General features: G+C 33.2%; 1 protein-coding gene across 3 annotated transcripts in view; it reads left to right on the top strand.

The window, feature by feature from the left end:
• Positions 1-662: 662 nt before the first annotated feature.
• The window catches only part of LOC130453275 (carboxyl-terminal PDZ ligand of neuronal nitric oxide synthase protein), an 89,722-nt gene continuing 69,648 nt past the window's right edge, over positions 663-20,736 (top strand). For 2 of the 3 annotated variants that reach the window (XR_008911030.1, XM_056792918.1), the window contains exon 1: positions 669-930. The gene's annotated coding sequence lies outside the window, so the exon portion shown is untranslated. Of the gene's footprint in view, positions 931-20,736 lie in introns of all 3 variants that reach the window. The other variant, XM_056792919.1, reaches the window with a different exon arrangement.

Here is a 20,736-nt window from a genome sequence, read left to right as displayed (position 1 = left end):
TGGGATATATATGTTGGGACATGTTTCAAATTACAGATGTCTTATGAAAGAAATAACATTCACAGATATAAATAATGAAATTACAAAAAGAGAGAAGTCATTAATTTCTTGAAATGAGAGTATAAGTGCCATCTCTTGGTAGTAACCACATTTAATAATTTATAATACAGATCACTTCTTTCACATAACATAAATGATACTTTCAAATAAGTAGAATATTAAAGAGAAAACAAAAATCAACAATGAATAAAAGCTGATATTTATCGGAGCAATTATACTATTTACTACTAAAAACAATTGAGATGAGTACTACAGTTACGACCTCTAGTGCGTAATAGCTATACTATTGAGAAAATATTAATTATGTAAAAATATATGAATATTTCATTATACTGCTATGTAATAGGTAAATTAGTAACAATGAAAACGTGGAATTCATTTAAATATAAAAGATTTTCAATTGCTCAGTTTTAATACCGCGACATCTCGTGGTTGATAGCTACATTTAATAGATTTCATAACAGATAACTTTCTTTGTAAACATGTCGTATCAGACAGAATTTGAGAGATGGCAGCATGAATGATATTGAGACAGTTAAAAGCACATGAACCTGTTTGAGGGCAACAATTTAAATATCTCTGAAAACCGCTTCCAAAGCTTTGAATGTGCATATACATGTCTAGCGTCGGTCGCGGCGCTTAGAGCGTATCTCGTTTCGTCACAAGCGGTACAGCACGTTGCTGTTCGCTGTTTTGTTATTACTTCATTCAGGAAATGACAACAAATCAAAAATTCCGTATTTACTACCCCCTTTGAATCAATTATTTTGTTGTGTTTGTACTTTTGTGGTAAATCTACCATATCGTATAGTTTTGATCGAGTGGTGTGTGTGTGAGGGAACTTCTTGTTTTGTTATTGGTTCTTTGCTGGTAAGTAATACCGAGACAGGTTTGACTTGACTTATAAAGAATATAAATAAATTTGTGGTTATGGAAACTGGTCGAGGGCTTTTTACAAAGTACCGTTATAAATTTCAAGGTTCATGGTACTGTCCAATAAAACATTCTTAATGTACATCGTGTGAGATTGAGGGGCCGTTGAAATTGTAGATTATTTCTCAATTCTTTGGAATCCATTTAGAAATCACACAAAATTATTATTTTGATTCAACTTTATCTAAGATACTGTGTATTTATTTTAAGAACTTCTGGTATAACTTCTGTTTTATAATTAGAGTGAAAGGAAGATAAAACTGGATTAACTGAACGTCTAATTATTTGTTTCGAGAACGAAATTGTAATGAAAGAAATAATACACTAGCACCATAAATCTAATGTTTTCTGTCTTATAATTATTCCAAAGAAAACTTATTCCCTTATGAATTTTTTCGTACTGTTTATGTAATTTTTGAAAACTACAGTTGATTTGCAAATGATGTAGTTCGTTTTTTTCTTTGGTAAACGCCGGTATTGACCTTGAGGAGACTTGAGATTGTTGATATGTTAATTAATTGTGTTTATTAATTTAGAAAGGTCTACAGAGAATATCAAATTGGTCTGATGAAAAACAAATATGGCGAGTGGGTGATGTGAGTGCGAAAAAAAACAAAAAAATGGAAAATAGAGCAAAATTGTATGCGTTTATGCAGCCAAAATTAAAACTAAATTAAAATTAACATTAAAATACGAGGTCGGCTATTAAATAACTAAACTGGTTATAAAAATAGGGTTTTATTATCAAAATTATTCTTCATTCGAATGCTCCCCTTCAATATATTCCCCTCCACTCGCCACACACCTTTCCATACGTTTTTTTCCATTGATCTAAGCAGTGCTGGAAGTCTTATGTGGTGAGTGCCTTTAGGAGCTCTTCCATCGACTCAAATCGGGTCCCTTTCAAAGCAGATCTTTTTCTAACCTTTTAATGTGATCAGACCCAACAGCTTTTGATCAGGAGCCAAATTTTTTGGCACCAACTTTGCACAGACATCTTCAGCAATCATCCGGATGCTCATTCGACGATCTGCACGCTTAATTTGGTTGATTTTGGTCACTATTTTCGGAGTTGAAACAGTTATAGGGCGACCTAAGTGTTGGTCATCTTTAGTGCTTTCTCGGCCCTCACTAAAACGCTTACACTACTCAAAAACACGCGCACGAAATAGAGAATTCTCTATAATAAAACAGAATGGCGCTTGTTTGTGTTGATTTTTCTAAATACGACTGGAATAAGAAATCGTCTATACCAATAGGACATAAAGTAAATGATTCAATAAGTGCGTCAATGAAATTAATAAAGTATGAATAAAAGTAACATCATTGGAAAGTGTTAAACTGACTCAAAGTAATTGATTTGTTATTGGGTTTACAAGGTGGATTACCAAAGTCTTTTGTTTCCTTTATCTTTGGGTCATCAGGGCCAGAAAGCATCATTATAAAAGAAATATATACACCGAGCACACTGAGTATCAAATGGAAGTCGTTGGTAAACCCAAAAAACTTCATTTGTACAAACTGCAACTTATGAAAAAGTTTGTGAAGGCGTTAAATCGAAATGTGGTGATGAATTTCCACAAGGAAAACTAGAAGAGATGCTGGCCCACAGATACGTAAACTTATAAAAGTCTCTTATCTGGAAAAGTGTCTTGGCAGTCATTCAAAACGGTTCTTGAATAGTTTTAGGTTATAAAATTTCCAGATTTCCAGCATTTACATTTTCTTAACAGCTTGGGAAGTATGAGGTTAAAAAGACGTGATATTTTATTTGCTAGTTACAAATATCAATCTTCGATCTTATCATCAATAGTTTCGTTTATGAAATTATCAATGAATTTTTAGAACAATACATTCTGTATGATAACATTAAGTTGTCATAATTTCTATCCGAAATTCGATAAATAAACTGAAATTCCAACAAACAGTTACCTCGTATTGTATATATTTGACTGTAGTGGATAAACTTGGGAGAGTTAAATTGAAAAAATACTATCTTTTCAAAACGGGTTTCGCTCGAGTGAGTTGCTTAGATTATTAATCGTGTGACCAATGATTATCTATGATCGGGAGAAATGACTCCGTGGGCCGACGATTCAATGAAATACGATATAGAAACGAGACGTTCAATTATACCTACGTTCATCGGAAATGATTGGTTACCATTCATATTGAAATTTACCAGAGGGATGTAGATTATTGTCTTCAATTTTCAACGTATCTATATTTACATGGTATTCAAACGTTTCTTATTTATCGTGCTGTAATTATTTGTTCGTACATACACTGGCGAGCAGAAAATTGAGACCACCCTAAAATATTCATGTTCTTTGTACGTTTTCAGATGGTATTCTCAATCTAGACATCATTTCATGTGCTTTTGTAAACTGAATGTGATACTCTATACTGAAGAAAAATGCACAAAAGCCACAAATTAACATTTTGGGCGAAATTCAACGTTTTGTTGTTAAGAAAATAACGAACAAAATAAAAAAACTTGACACTAATAACGTGTATTCCCTCCTTTTGTATTGATGACTGCTTGAAGTCGGCGCGGCATACAATTAAGTTGCGGATCACATTCTGGTCGATGTTATCCCATTCCTGCTCAGCTCCTGGGCAGTTCTTGGTGCTGGTGTGTGTCAGTCGTCCCAACTCGTCCCAGACATGTTCTATAGGCTGGCCAGTCAAACCGCTTAATTTCTACCTCATCCAGATACTCCCTGACAATTCTGGATATGTGGTCTCGCATTATCTTGCATAAAAATACCACGTTCCCCCATAGTCACCATGAAAGGCATGATATGGTCTTCTAGCACCTCCCTAATGTACCTGTGAGAGGTTAGGAAGCCATTTTCTATTAATACCAACTCTGTATGAGTTTGTGTAGTGATTCCCGCCCAAATCATAAGTGACCCACCGCCATATGGAAGACGTTCGTCAATGAATACTTCAGCTTATCCTTCCTCAGGTCTTCTCCACACTCGTCGACGTCCATCTGACCCGGTGAGGCAAAAACGCGACTCATCTGAGAACAATATCCACTTCCAGTCATTATCATTCCAACGAACGTGATCTCTGGCAAATGTCAATCTTGCACTGCGATGCTGGCTGCATAAAGTCTTCTTCTAACGTTGACATTTCTCATGTCTTTCAACTGATTTCGCTTAGTAGCTGTATTATTCCGCAAACTTGTGAACACCGAAAAACGGTCATCTCGTTGAGGGGTAACTCTTTCTCGCCCAGACCCTGGTCTTCTAGTGATCAGGCCAGTCTCCACAAAGCGCTGGTACACCCTTTGTAAACCACAAAGACTAGCACCAACAATTCAACGTTGGCCCCGACCATCTCGTAACAGCGCTTACCACACCAATCTAAAGGCATTATGGGTATGTTAAATCACTACACTTTGCAATCGTTAGGTTTCACACAAAGAATCAATAGTAAACTGGAAAACAGGGAAGAAAAATGCGAATATTCAATTAGCGCAAAGGCAATTTTTCATCAAAATCGTACTCTAATACATCGAATGACAACTAATGACAGCTGTCAAGTGTCGCAAAAACATTAACGCCTACTAATTTTTCATCAAAATCGAATGACAGCTAATGACAGCTGTCAAGTATCGGAAACGCCTACTAATCCTTATAAATATTGACGCTTAAATTATTCGCAATTTCTGAAGTGACCTCAATTTTTTGCTGGCCAGTGTATATAAAGAAAAACAATGCTCATCGTTTTTATCCGATAAAGAATCATACCACAAAAATAATAATTGATTTCTTTATAAATATAACGTGTTTCCAGGTGGTACCACTTCAACTTCATGTTTTTTTGTTATTTTATCTACATTTTATCTAATTATAAATCACACTTAGCCCTGTAGCTTCTCAAGAAATGCCGGTTTGGTCTTAAAAAATTCCCTCATCCGCCAAATGTCGATTTACTTCACATTTAACAAAATGTTTAAACCATTCCAAATTTTCAGCTTTTATTGTTATTAGTTAAATTAAGTGTGAAGTTTGAGCAATCAGAAAACTGAAAATGTGGGATTGTAGTTCGTTGTTTCCGTCCTACAAGAGTTGTTTTCAAAATTTCGGATCTAAAACTGAAAATTTCACCATTTATCAAGCTGGGATTGAATGATTCCATTATAACTTGCGTTTGTCTATTCTTCCGAAGAAAAATACTTAAATGATGTAGAGTACCCCACGAAGTTTGTGTTTTTATCGAATTATCGACAATTTTCCAAACTGTACTTCCAGGGATGCTCGTTAAAGCCGAAATCTTTCAATGAAAAGTATTTTACATGACTAATTTTGAGTCTTTTAACTATTTATTTTTGCCTCAACGGCCAAACATTTGAGCTGTTTGGAAAACATTTCAAAAGACACTTTATAATACACACTGTTTCATGGTTCGAAATAAACTGACACAGACAAAGGCGTTGGGACTGGACTGGAGGCATTTTTTTAGATCGTGAAAAATTCTATATCATTGTAGGAAATATATTTTCTATAATAAAGTTCAAATGTTGGCTGATTAATATCTACCAATCCGTCACAGTTTGTCACAATTTTGTTCATCGTGAAGAGTTTTTGTAGGTTATGGACGAAATTATGTGGAAATAATCGGGTGCATACAAAACTGTGGGAAAGGAATCAATTAAAAACTACCACGAAATACGAGTTTTGGGTTATATTTTGAGAATAATTAAAAAGTTTTAAATATATATAAAAAATATAAACATATAACTTTATGCCTACCTCAATTAGGCCACTTTTCGCCCCCTAAAACGCACCCTTTCACCCTACGACTGTTTAGAGTAGTAAAAAAATAAAAATTCAATAAAATTAGAAGAAATTGGGTTTCATTTTTTTGTAGTTTTCTTAAACAATCTTTTTCTCATCCCTTCTATTGAAAATAAAGTAAAGAAAACTTAATTTACTTAATATTTCAGTTAAAAGAGTTATTTTTAAAAAATTTATAGACGTTAGTATAAGAAACGAAAAATCTACGATTATTTTATTATAACTGAGAGGAAATGATGCGTTTTAGGGGAAGACTGGTCTAAAATTTTATGCCCTATAACTTTTATCCGAAACTTTTTCGATTTTTTCAAAATATAATCCAAAAATCGCGGCAACTTTTAATTTTTTTCACGCCCTTTCCGCGGGTTGAAAACTTTTTTATTCTGCCCACGAAAAACCCAACATTTTCTTATCTTTCTGACTGGATTATACACGTCCAAATAGATTCAGTTTATTGAAAACATATTCTAAAATATTGTATTATAATATCGATACATAACAGTTCTTAAAATATCCACATCCTGTCTTTTTTTTTTCAAATATTGATCGTTTGCCATTAATCGCAATTAAACTTATGATGCCGTTACGTTTTCGGCTTCAGAATAAAATAAGAATTTCAAAGTTGCCAAATTCTGTACATTATATTTCAGTTTATTCCAGGCGTTCCTGCTTTTGTACATGTCATTGATATAAATATTTTTTGACGTCATACTTGTGACGTCCCCTGCGGAACACACGGCACAAAATCATTTTGATTTATTGAAAAAAATGGTTTGTTTGGATTTGAAAGTAAATCAATGAGATCGAAATGAAACCCGCTGAAAATTCTTTTGATTACATAATACAATTTAAATACTTATTTGTTGAGATGTATCGATACCGAAATTTTTCGATTTTCGATACCGATACCTAAAAAATCGATACCGATATCGATACCATCGATGTATAATAGCCTCTTGTAAAAAAAATTGTCTTACTAGAAACATATTTACAATTTGTTTGAAAAGGCGGTGAATATTTAAGCAGATTACATAATTTCCAACTATTTCGATCTTACAAGCATTCAAGAAACTCGAAGGTCATCAACTTATTATGATATTGACTTTGTATTCTCATAATACTCCACATTAGATATTTCTATTTATATACGAGTGTTTGGGCGAACAAAGTATTAAATGGCAACAAATTTATCAATTTTATAATACAATCACGCGGTGAAGACTTACAAAAGTACATCTATGTAGATTATCTTGTAATATGTAATTAATTTTGAAGATATTATCAACATAGGACAATAAATGACAAGTGACGTTTGAGCTACGCGTAGGAAACAGTTGTACCAACTTACATTAAGTGACGGTATATTGATTTCTTTAAGACATAATGAAATAGTTTTATTTAAAAACAATAAATGTTTAAACCACTTTAAATGTTAACTAAATAAAATATAAATAAAGGACGCAGATGAAATAACAAACAAATCAAATTGCCACGATTGCTTTTTCCTACTTGGTTATGCTGAGATTGTTTATTTTTTCTAAACAAATTGCTGTTCATTCTTTTAAATCCTGTTAATTAAGCGATTTTATCACTACGGTTTATTTTAAATAGTGTTAGGAATGCAATTACATCACGCTGATACAGTGTGGAAAATTTAAAAAGTTATAAAAACATTTCAATTGTTCATATTGATTTCGTGAAAGTTAATTTTTTTCTGATATTAATTATTAATACCTTCTCTATTTTCTATTTACTTGTCTGTTATTGTAAAGAAGAAAGCCGTTGGTTAGGTTAGGTTTTTTAGGTCGGAATAGAGCTTGTTTGAACGGGTTTGTCCACTTTTTGCAAATTCGTGTTTGAGAACGAAAGAAATCTCGACCGGTTCTGTTCCTAACCGACTTTTAGTCGCTCATAACATTCTTGAATGAACAAAATCAAGATCTAAAAAAATATTTTACGATTAATCACTTCGTAAGAATGGGAAACGCCACAATTTGCGATATGTAAGCCCTTTGTGTGGGCGTCATAACACTGTTAATTAAACTCTACCAGTGAATGTTTTGATGAAATTCGATAACGTATTGTATTGGAACATAACAAGGGTACAAACTACCCATTAAAGCTCTTTCGCAATGAGAAACTACTTTAATATCTCTTGAAAATATATTTAGACAATAGATTGTATCATCGATGCTCAAAATAATTGAATAAAACCAGGGCCGGATTAGGATTTATAAGGTCCGGGGCTAAAATAATGACGGAGCCCCCTTAAGGAAAACCCGGTCAATACGTTAGATTTGTGGTATCAACACATCAAAAAATACAGAATGATGGGGCCCTCTTGGACCTGGGGCCCGGGGCTATAGCCCCCCAAGCCCCTAGCTTAATCCGGCCCTGAATAAAACCAATTTGAAATGTTGTTGCCGCTGCTGGAACATCAGATAGTTCACTATAAAGAAACGATATTGTTTAATAGAATTAATAAACATTTATTCGGAAATGGCGTTCCTAACACAATATAACACGTATGTACATATTATATTTTACCGAGGTATGAATTTCTACATCCAGCATAATGATGAGCAAGCAGGAAGTTCATTGAAACTTATGGGTAATATTTCAGATAAACCATGAATTATTTATAAGCGTATTTAATTATGCACGAGTCGAATGAAAAATAGTTTTGGTCAATATAGATACTAAATTGATCTTTCTATCTATTGTGGAATGTCTAAATACAATAATTTGCATTAAAAAACAATTTTTTTCGTAAGGTACGAAGGAAAAGTTCATTTTTATACCCTAAAAGTGATCATAGAATAACACAATTTGCATCACCATATTCCTGAAGACGGTTTTCAAAAATCTTAATAAAAATCCTCCCCTTGTTAATTCCTCACAAGCTGTAAATACGAGGGATCATCAATAACAGATTAGAAATATCCACCACATCTTCTTAATCTCCGAAAAACTTTTGAACAACCCTTTTCAATGACTTTTATAACTTTTGTGCCTCACCATTGATCTGGTGCTTGTTCCCAACTGTTCTCTTCATTCCAAGCACTAAATTAGACTTAGGTTTTCAGTCAATTCGGAATTTTTGCGTGTACTTTCACTCTATAATAAAATATCTCGTAACATACGTTGTATTGTATCTGGTTTTATGTAGAGCAACATATTCTGATTCTAATTGTTCGATTTCATAATCAGCCTTTTTTAAACTAACAACTAATTTAATTCAAATAATGTAAAACGTCTCTGCGGATACTTTCATAACCTTAAATTTCGGCGAATCAACAGTTATCTGTTAGGCTTCTGCTTCATTTACTTGTACTTGTACTAAAACCTAGATGGCGTTACTATTTACCCGTTTTGTGATAAAGACAGTGTTACCAAATATGAGTGGCCGCCATGTTTAACCCAAACTCGGCTAATTTGGAATTTGTTCTTTTCATTATAACGCTTCTAACATCGTAATTTATATTCTTACTCAGAAATTTTCAAAAGCTCAATAGTATTTTTAACTAAAAAGAAAGATACGAAAATAATTTATTTTGTGTCGTAGTTTGAAACACGTCGGTGAGTCTCATGTGGCCACACTGTTATTTTCTGGGAAGTACCTAGTGGAAACATTCGTCTGAATCACCAATGAATGTCTACTCTGTATCAAATCGATCTGATAATTATCTGGCAACACTGGTACGTATAGATCAGGAGCTAGTCCACTAATTTTGATGTGCATCAAGTGTTTTAATTACTTATTAATAATTTTTGTATACTGTTCCAAAATTTACGAAGTAATGATTATTTTTCCATACTTTCTATTCAATTTTATCAATAATAGCTTTTGTTTGTAACATGATACATCATATAAAAGTTTCTTTTCATTTCTAACTATATTTGTTTGGCATTCAAATGCAGTTTCTCTTTCTCCTCTATTTTTTTTCATATTTTACATCCTCCGAAACTTGGTAAATTTACTGCTTTTGTTATATCCGCAACCTAAACGTTCTACAATGGTTTTCTGCAATTAAAAGAAATTTGCAGTTTATTATTTTGTGCACAAACTTCGCTCTATTGTTCATTCAACGTTTCCGACAAGTCCCATTATTATAACGGTGTAATAGTTTTCGTTTTAATTGAGCATGTCGGGTTAGGGCAGTTGCTGTCTGTTAACTTTCTAGTTGACCCGAAAGGTAAATCGTTAGGGGGTTACTGCTACCCTTAAGAAAACGCTGTGGGTCGCCAGGGTTTACAAACTCCTGGACGAGGTGCTTTCTCTGGTTCCTTGAATAGATTTTCTGCTTGGTCTGCGCTTATTTTATCCTTGGTACCTTGGCCGTTTTCCTTTAAACGAAAAGTGCGCCTAGACTGGAAAATCTTTATATTGCAACGATAAAATAATAAACAAATAATGCTTTTACCCGCGGCTTCGTTCGCATCGGATCCGTTAAATAAGTATCAGAAATCATTATAATAGAAAAGAACGAACTCTGCAGCTATATTAGAACCTGAGATATAGATCTTTGAATGTAGAAAAATTGCCAAAAACCTACAAAAAACCATAACTCCACATTGAACGTCCGCGTCCAAGCTCCTCTCCAACTCAACCGATTTAAGTGTTCAAAAACTCAAAAGAAAGAAGGTGTTTCGGCGAGTGTTCTTAAACCAAAACGAACTCTGTAGCTATATCGGAACCTGAGATATAGATCTTTGAATGTAGAAAAATTGCCAAAAACCTACAAAAATCCATAACTCCACATTGAATGTCCGCGCCTAGCTCCTCTCCAACTCAACCGATTTAAGTGATCAACAACTCAAAAGAAAGAAGGTGTTTCAACGAGTGTTCTTAAACCAAAACGAACTCTGTAGCTATTTTAGAACCTGAGATATAGATCTTTGAATGTCAAAAACCTACAAAAAACCATAACTCCACATTGAATGTCCGCGTCCAAGCTCCTCTCCAACTCAACCGACTTAAGTGTTCAAAAACTCAAAAGAAAGAAGGTGTTTCAACGAGTGTTCTTAAACAAAAACGAACTCTGTAGCTGTTTTAGAACCTGAGATATAGATCTTTGAATGTCAAAAACCTACAAAAATCCATAACTCCACATTGAATATCCTAGCCTAGCTCCTCTCCAACTCAACCGATTTAAGTGTTCAAACACTCAAAAGAAAGAAGGTGTCTCATCGAGTGTTCTTAAATCAAAACGAACTCTGTAGCTATATCAGAACCTGAGATATAGATCTTTGAATGTAGAAAAATTGCCAAAAACCTACAAAAAACCATAACTCCACATTGAACGTCCGCGTCCAAGCTCCTCTCCAACTCAACCGATTTAAGTGTTCAAACACTCAAAAGAAAGAAGGTGTCTCATCGAGTGTTCTTAAATCAAAACGAACTCTGTAGCTATATCAGAACCTGAGATATAGATCTTTGAATGTAGAAAAATTGCCAAAAACCTACAAAAAACCATAACTCCACATTGAATGTCCGCGCCTAGCTCCTCTCCAACTCAACCGATTTAAGTGTTCAAAAACTCAAACGAAAGAAGATGTTTCAGCGAGTGTTCTTAAACTAAAACGAAGTCTCTATCTTAAATAGAACCTGAGATATTGAGGATAGAACGTGTGTATGTGAAAAACTCCCATAAGTAATGTACAGGGGGAAATCGCATTTGAGTATAAGTTGAAAATGGTGAAAATTTGATGAAATCCGATAGTTGATGGCTGATCTGTGCATCAATACCTTTCATTGAAAAAAAAAATTAAGCAAATCGGTTGGGTAGAACGCCTGAACGGACTCTGAATGGAAATCATCAATTTTTTTAATATATAAGATACAAATACAAATTCCACAGAAATACTATTACCTGATCCTGAACCTTGACCAATTTACTTATTACTTATTAATCATATTTCTGTATATTTCAAGCCTTATTTCAATATAAAATCTACTCAGCAAAATATATTCATTTTTCAACGTAATATCCTTTTAGCTTTAACAGTGATGTTCAATAAGTTCAATAAATCTTTGAGTTCCGAACCATTTTTTCAAATCTAGGAACAGAAAATTATCCGAGGGGACTAAATCTGGCGAATAGGGTGCATGAGGTTGCAATTCAAACTTTAATTCATTAATTTTGCCCATTGTAATAACGGATGTATGAACTGGTGCATTGTCTTGTTGAAACAACACTTTCTTCTTAGCAAAATACGGCCGTTTTTGCTCGTTTTCTTCGCTCATACGTTGCAATAAGCTCAACGTTGATGGTTTTTCTTTTTTCAAGAAAGAACGCACTATTTTCACGAAAATATTGACCCTTTTTTGAACTCCCTGAGACTGTCTCATTTAATTAATTTTAATTACATGCAATTACGTAAAATATAAAATCAAACGGTAAAATTTCATATTTTGTCGTCAGATATTAAGAATGTATCATCATCGTGTAATTTTTTCCGTTAAATATATCGAATGAATGTTCACTCAATTGTTAAATTAGTATATAGGTTATTAACCTTATTAGGTTCGGCCCTTTGATATATTACTTAACAAGAATGCCGTTGGTAAATATTAACACTTTACATAGAATTAGTCGACAACCGTATTTGAACAAACAATGGCTTCTTTGTGTTACGAAAATTTTGGTGAGATTAGAAAATTTGTAACACTAAACTCAGTTTACTCATAAATTGTTCTTTTTTCTAACCGCCTTATAAGAAATAACAAACACTCCTTGATAGTACTTTTGTTATATTCAAAACAATTCGTGTGTCAATTTATGATGTACAAACTCAGCATTGGCTTCAAAAGTGTGGATAGTGAACGTTCTGGTCGTCAAATTGAGGTGGTTACTCCAAAAAAACATCAAAAACGTCCACAAATTGATTATATCTAATCGTAAATTGAAAGCCGAGGCCGTAAAGATATTAGAAAGCTGGTGTTTACAACATTTGATTATGAGAAAACTATTTTCAATGTAGGTGCCGAAAACAACAACGTGTTGACGATTCAGAATCAAAATGATCATCATCTGAGTGGACTGCACGATCCACGTCTGAAGCGTCTAAATCAGCTGGATTGTTTAAATACACCGAGGAAAACCGGCCTCTTATGTCGAAAAAACAACCACTGCTACACCAAGACATTAGCAATCTCTTTAGTAACCAAATACTTAATGAAAAAAAAAATCCGCTTCTCCAATCCTTGGTATTGTCAACAGCTTTAATTTTAAGCCATTATAATAAGTATAAATAGAGAAATGTCGTACTATATTTTCGATTTTGAAGACCTGGAAAATGATGGGATTTGCTAAAATAACTTCAGCAGCCATGAAGGTGGAATACAGGGAAAGCTTGAGAATCTGCTCGGGGTTAAGACAGAATGGTGTACAGTTTACTATTTCTATAACAAGGAAAATTTATTTTAGTCGAGGACAACCAACTATAAATAGACTTTAGAATATTTTGTATTCGCTGATGATGTTGATTCGACAAAAAAGTGACTAATTGAAAGCTGCACACACACTTAACAAGGAAAAACTAAATATATTGTTACAACAGATAAAATACACACTGAACTTGGCTAAGAAAGTTAAAATTATTAAAATAATAATTAGTCACTTATTCAACTAAAATTTTGACTGCCACTCAAAGTAAAAAAATTCTTATTTCATAAAAAAAATCACGGGCCAATAAATTATGGAGATTTGTGGATAATCAGAAGTAATTTAAAGTTGAGTAAGATTTATAAAGAGAAAGATAAAGACAAATAAACATTACGTAAATATAATGGTTTGCATATCTCTAACGAATGCAACAAAGATTATGAAGAAAGAGTAGAAAGGAAAATAAGCATTGGACGACCAAGAAAAAAGTAGAAAAACAAACCAGGAATAGAACGAAGTAGAGTTGTCCTCTATGGAATCTAGTTATTTATCATCACGTAAACTATTGCGTATGAACTAGCGTAGAATCTGTATTCTATCTGCTTCTTGATTAGTTCCACCTGTAACTTTGTGTGTCGGGGTTATATTCTTGAAGCCTGGCTTCCATCTCTTGGGTTTTACATGTTTTTACTACAACTCAATCCACAACTTTGTTTCAATCATCTAATAAACTTATAAGTACCCAGTATCCGTGCACAAACTGTCTTAAATACTAAATCTCATCGTATACAATAAAACTATAATTGTAAAATCAGTAGATAAGGATATTTATGGTCGTTAACAATCACATTAATATACATACAATCAAATTAATGATGTTAGGGTTCATAGTCATAAATAAGCAATTGTTGATGGCACGCCATTGTGATAAGGGACACTTTGAATCACTTAACTATATGATGATTCGTGTTAGTTTATGTTACGAATACTTTTTGGTTATAAATGTGTACAGGATCGGTATTTTGAGGTAGCGAAAGACTGGGCTGGATAATTTTGGAGTAACAACGTACAAATTAAGTCTACATATGCTATATACTTATTTTAAAAAGAAATTGAAGCTTTCTGACAAATATATATCTAGTAATACGGACTGAGATTCGTAGAAAAGTAGATTTTCTTAATACGAAAGGTAATATTTTCCAATATAACCTCACTACTCCGAGTTATATTTTTTCATTTATTTTTCTCCAACCTCATCTTTCTACGGATCTAATATGGCAACAATAAATTACATTTATTTACTACTTCAGTATGTCGAGACGGAAAAATTACAAACAATGTACACTAAGAAGTATGTATTGGGACATCATAACTTGTATATAGTATTTTATGACCTAGTAAAACAGATTAAAACTGCCAAGAAGATGAAATATAACCTTATAATCTCTAAGAAGTTAAGTTTTATAAAACCCTTTCTTTCTATTTTGAAACAAACCTTTTCTCAAACCTCCCTTCCCTAAATACGAAGTGACCTGTTCAATTATCTTACGAGGACACGGTTTTCAGTGTATTTTACTGTATGTAGAAACAAAGCCAGTAGCAATTTTTAAAACAAATCCAGTTTCATTGTAATTTTCTGCACGTTGCAATCTAGTTTATGATAGATAAAACAGTAACGTTCTTTTTAACTTTTTCCCAGAAAGCGAAAGTGCTTGAAAATATGATTATTATAAATCAAAACTCCAAAAATGATTTATTAGTAATACGAGGGTTGCTGCTTAAGTTTTTAATTAGACAAATAAAAACGAATATTTATAATTTAATATGCCTTCATTATTTTTCAACATATTCTCAATTAAAATCAATTGTCGAAGCATTCGGATTGAGGTACCTCCAAAACATGTAATTTGAAAGCATCAACCGTTTCTGCGGGACTAAGAAATCATTGGGTGCCAAATAAGGACTGTATGGAGGGTGATATATCAATTCGATGTTTTGACTGTTCAAAACTGTTGTTGTACTAATTCGCTTTGTCATAATAGAGAATGATTCGTCTTCTGTGATGGGTTTCCTTGTTTTTTTCGAAAAATTCTGATAGACAAATGCTGGTGTACCATTTGCTTAGACTTTTATTAGATTTGACTCATCATGGAAGACCCATACAGTCGATTGTTGTTTAGCAATCGAAAATGAGCTTTTTTTTGAACGATTTTCAAATTATGAGGTATCCAATGCGAAAAAATCTTGTATGTCACATGATGATGTTCTAACATGAGTTTACATCTAAATTTTCTGGCACAACAGCCAATTTTGGATGACCTCCACCTTGTAGTGTTTTTTTTTTCGATCAAAATGAATATTTTAACTTCCTGTAAACAACTCAAACAAAACTCGTACGACAACATGTTCTGAGTACGTTCACCAGTTGAAAATGTCAATGTCAGATTTGACGTATTCAGTGCTGCCATATCTCAAAACTTAAGTAGAAATCCTCGTAAATAAAAACAGTTTAGTTAGAAACATAATAGCACTAACGTATGGCACTGTATGAAATGAAACATTAATCAAATTTGATAAAGCTAAAGTACTTTTGAGAGGGCCAATATGAATGGAAATCAAAATATTTCAAATAAAATTTTGATTCTAGTCTGATTAAACCGTCATTATTGAAATGAACCATGTACTAACAGATTTGCGCCTTCCATAATTCACTTACCGAAACATAAGGGGTTTTCCAATAAGAGATGTTATTTTGATATTCAAAGAAAAATGCCATTTTTTGAGATAAATGATCGGATGTTTATTTCATTATAAAGAGGAAGGTATGCCGTTAATAATGGAACACAACATCAGCCAAATGGCCGCCACGACTGCGCTTACAGGACCATATCCTTTTCATTAAATTTTCCGTAACCAAATTCCATCATTGAGGTCTTGAATCGATGCTGGATTGTTGGCGTAGACCTTATCTTTCTCTGTTGGCCCCAAAGGAAAAAGTCGCAAGGTGTTAAATCACAAGATCTCGGTGGCCAATTGTGATGACCTCTTCGAGAGATAACATGGTCCGGTTTCGTTGCTTGTGTGGCACGTAGCGCCGTCTTGTTGAAAGTAAACGTTGTCCAAATCAATACCATTCAATTTCGGCCATAAAAAATCATTAATCATCTCTCGATAGCGCAATCCATTCACAGTAACTGTTGCTCCAGCCTCATTTTCGAAAAACTAAGGTCCAATGACACCGTCAGACCATAAACCACACCAAACAGTCACGCGTTGAGGATGGAGAGGATTTTCAACAATAATTCTTGAATTTTCCGAGCCCCAGATTCAACAATTCTGTTTATTGACGTAACCACCAAGGTGGAAACGGGCCTCATCAGTTAAGATGATTTTTCGATGAAATTCCGGATCATTTTCATGCACTTCAAGGACCCAATCAGCAAAAACACGACGTTGTTGATGATCGGCCGCCTTGAGTTCTTGTGTTAACTGAACTTTATAGGCCTTAAGCCCTTAAGCTTTATGCAAAATACGGTGTAATGACATTTGTGGAATGGCTAATTCCAAAGAACGACGAGAAATGGACAAACCTGGGTTTTCTTCAACACTTTGGGCTACAGCCGCAATATTCTCAGTTGTTCTTGAGCGACGTGCACGGATTTTATTCTTCACATCACTAACTTGTCCCAACAGCTCAAATTTTTCCACCAATTTCTGTATTGCGGTCCGAGAAGGTGCTTCACGTCGACCCAAAAATGTTTTAGTTTTACGAACCGTTTCTGCCAAACTTTCACCATTTTTGTAGTGAATTTTAATAATTTCAATGCGTTGTTGAAGCGTGTATCGTTCCATTTTCATTAATGGCGTAGTTTCTACTTGTCAAATGTCAAAAAAAGACAGCTTCAAAAGTGACATTCACCGAAATAGCGGGCTGTTCAAAATAACACCTCTTATTGGAAAACCCTTTACAAAACAGTTATATAGCTATTTTAAAATACGAAATATGATATAAATAGCGAGAAATTACGTTTTTTTTTGAAGAAGTGATGAAAAGCAGTATGGAATAAAAAACAGGAACAAATTAGAAAGTGAATGTGGCGATCTTAGCACTTCCTGTGTGGAAGTTAAATTGTATTATATCATCTGAAGAGTTAGAAATTGGGTAGTTGGTGACATTTATTGGTCAACATTCAATAATATCATATCTAGGACGAAAGTTTTTTAAGGTTATGTGAGAAATATAAACATCTCATTTAAGTAGACAATAAAAAATATTAAATACCATATAAACGACTTAAAATTGATATATATCATCACTTAGTAAGTGAAATAACAGAAAAAAAACATATTTTTCTTAAAGATTCATCAGGTCACTGTCAAGAGTATACATGTACCCCATCCCTGCTCTAATAAACAACGATCAGTAATTCATTGGTAACAAATCTCGTTCTCTGGAAGATTCTCACTAAGTTTGCAAATAACCAGTTCTCACTAGTGGTTAAATCTGGCTGGTAAAGAAGTGAGATCCGCTAGCCATGGGAAATAATTATTTTATTGTGTCAAATATTGTGGCAGCTGATAATTTTGTATATTCTGCTTAAACAGAGATTGAATGAAAAGTCTCTTCATTTTTGTTTGTGTTCTACCCTTCATCTCTTCCGAACAAAGCTTCTTCGTGGACAGATATTTATGGAAAAGTAGATGATTTCGATATTTCACACTATCGCAATTTACTATCACTGAAAACTATTTTGTGAATAGAATTCTGGCGGCCAGATCGTTAAAGATTTTTTCTGACAAGTACAGAATATTTATAATTATGTTTCCATGCCGTTAAATTGGAGTTCTGGTCACTTGCAAGAGTTCATGAGCCACGTCGAGTAGGTTTTACAAAAACTGGTCTAGGTGGGACTAAGCTGGACAGCTCGGAAGAGAATCTGCCATAGTAGTATCGATAAAACAGAGTCAGGTCAGCGACTTTCTTCTTTGCTCTAAGCTCTCCATGTTTCTGGTCAACTCTGGATCAATTGATCTCTTCTATATTTAGTCGAGAGCATCCTCAGGGTATGCTTAAGAGCCGATCACTCGCGAAATGTCATTTGGACACATGTTTCAATATTCTTTTAGGACACAACTATTTTTTTCGAGAGAAATCAATGAGAATTTTCTTAGAGTAACCTACTAACCGCTGTAAAAAAGTGAAGGTGGCTCGTGGAATAATTTATTATATTCCTAACTTCAAATTTAAGTAAATTAATCAATGAAAACTGCAAAAAACAGATTTTTTAATGATTTTATCCTTTGTGACAATATTTTTGGTGAAGGAGGCTTCTGTAATAAATATTTTCATAGATTTCTTACTTCTTAAACCTTTTTTATACGGTTTTGTTGATAAATAGCTTGATTTTTGATCGAAACGTCAAACTTTATTTGTTCTTAAACGAAATTTCAATTAAAGGAGACCTGAAATCAATATAATTTATCAACAACACAATTTATTAATATGAAATATCAAATTACGTTTCTTCTTGTAATTGTAATGATTTCTGTCTTTACAAATGAAGAAATAAATATTGAAATTATCGACAAATATAAACTATAGTCTTCTATGTAATTTTGTCTTCTGGATAAAAAGTAAAAACTTGTCTGTATAACAGCGCAGGACGAAAAAAACATTCTTCAGTCGAATCATTCGTGTATCACCACTCTACTACAAGAAAATTTTTAAATGAAACATTCAACATTATTAATTCTTCCTATTATAGAAAATGAAATGAAAATAATAAGAAAATAGTCTTCTAATAACGGTGACTGTTTGATTTGATCAGGCGGTTTTGTGTTTTCACTGGTTGCACTCCAGCTGCAAGACTACGAATCTTGCGCAAGATCTAACCACTTATTTACTTCTTAGTTCACAGCCTCCTCAGTTCTTAGATGTTTTTGTTGTTTAGTACACGTGCAGACTTATAGTCCAGTCAATGTATTCTCGAACATATTTTACTACAACGAAATTAAATGCAACCTTATCTATTTATATCCGTTTTCATCAAATATGTCTTTTTTATTTATACTGAAAATTTAATTATTTAACGTACAAAGACTAACAGAAATCATTTATAGTGGTCAGCAGAAAAATAAAGAGTAGAATGTCCTCTAAAAGACAATGAGGGAGAGAAAAAAAACAGTCATAAGCAAAACGCTGGTAGCGAAAATATGAAATGGTATTTTTATGATGAAATATTGACTTAAATCCATTTCATATGTCTTGAAGGATATCATACACCAGAAACTTCACAATATGGGACAGCTCTAGCCTCTAGTCTCACATTTGCACCAGAAAACTTCACTTAGTTTTCTAATATCTTTTCTATTACCCTTTCCACCCCTAGAAAGTCTGTTTACTATTCCATTTCCCTGTCAGGGCTGCTAGTTCTGTGGAATTGTAGGAAGTTTCTACTACAATACGAAGAAAAATCCTCCGAAGGACCACCTAAGCGATTAGGACTCCATTATAAGAATTAGATGGTTGTTTAAATAGTTATTACTTAGACATATGGAATTTATTTTTATTATTATTTATTAGTATATTTAATTTATTAATTTACCGTACTATATAAAACGTTAGGCGACGCAATCATTTATATTCTAAGCAGAAATGTACTTTGGTATTTCAAATGTGTGCAAATTCGTGAATATCTTTTGTGGGAGATCAAAATAAAACGTTTCTTGTTTATATCTGTTTCTTTAATATACATCACATCATAAAACTATGGATCAGTCGTTTTGATTTATGGAAAACTTTTTCAATATCTCATTTTGTTAGACAACGGTTTAGATACCACCGACTATAAAGCCGGTATCACACGATGACCATGGAAAGTCGGTGTTTTAACACGCGTTAAAGAAGTACCCAACCTTGGAACGAACTTGTGGTACAACTACATACACTTTTTGTCCTTTTTGCTTGTTTTATATGAAAAACCAATGTATCGTCCAGTTTATATCCAACTGTAGTGTGTTGTTCATCATGTTTTATATATTTTTTCACGCTCGACTTAGACACATCGTGTAGTATGGGCTTAATAATTATTTAACCGTTGATAAAGCTTCGAGTGGATGAATTATAAGTCAATAATATATCTAGAATTTTTTCTTGTATGTGATATATTCTGAAGAAACATTTTTATAGATTTCTTACTTCTTAAACCTTTTTTATACGGTTTTGTTGATAAATAGCTTGATTTTTGGTCGAAACGTCAAACTTTATTTGTTCTTAAACGAAATTTCAATTAAATGAGACCTGAATTCAAAATAATTTTTCAACAACACAATTTATTAATATTAAATATCAAATTACGTTTCTTCTAGTAATTGTAATGATTTCTGTCTTTACAAATGAAGAAATAAATATTGAAATTATCGATAAATATAAACTATAGTCTTCTATGTAATTTTGTCTTCTGGATTAAAAGTAAAAACTTGTCTGTATAAATGCGCAGGACGAAAAAAACATTCTTCAGTCGAATCATTCATATATCACCACT

Source organism: Diorhabda sublineata, chromosome 2 (assembly GCF_026230105.1).
Source record: "Diorhabda sublineata isolate icDioSubl1.1 chromosome 2, icDioSubl1.1, whole genome shotgun sequence".
Classification (NCBI taxonomy): Eukaryota; Metazoa; Arthropoda; class Insecta; order Coleoptera; family Chrysomelidae; genus Diorhabda; species Diorhabda sublineata.
This window is presented reverse-complemented; position numbering and strand designations above follow the sequence as displayed.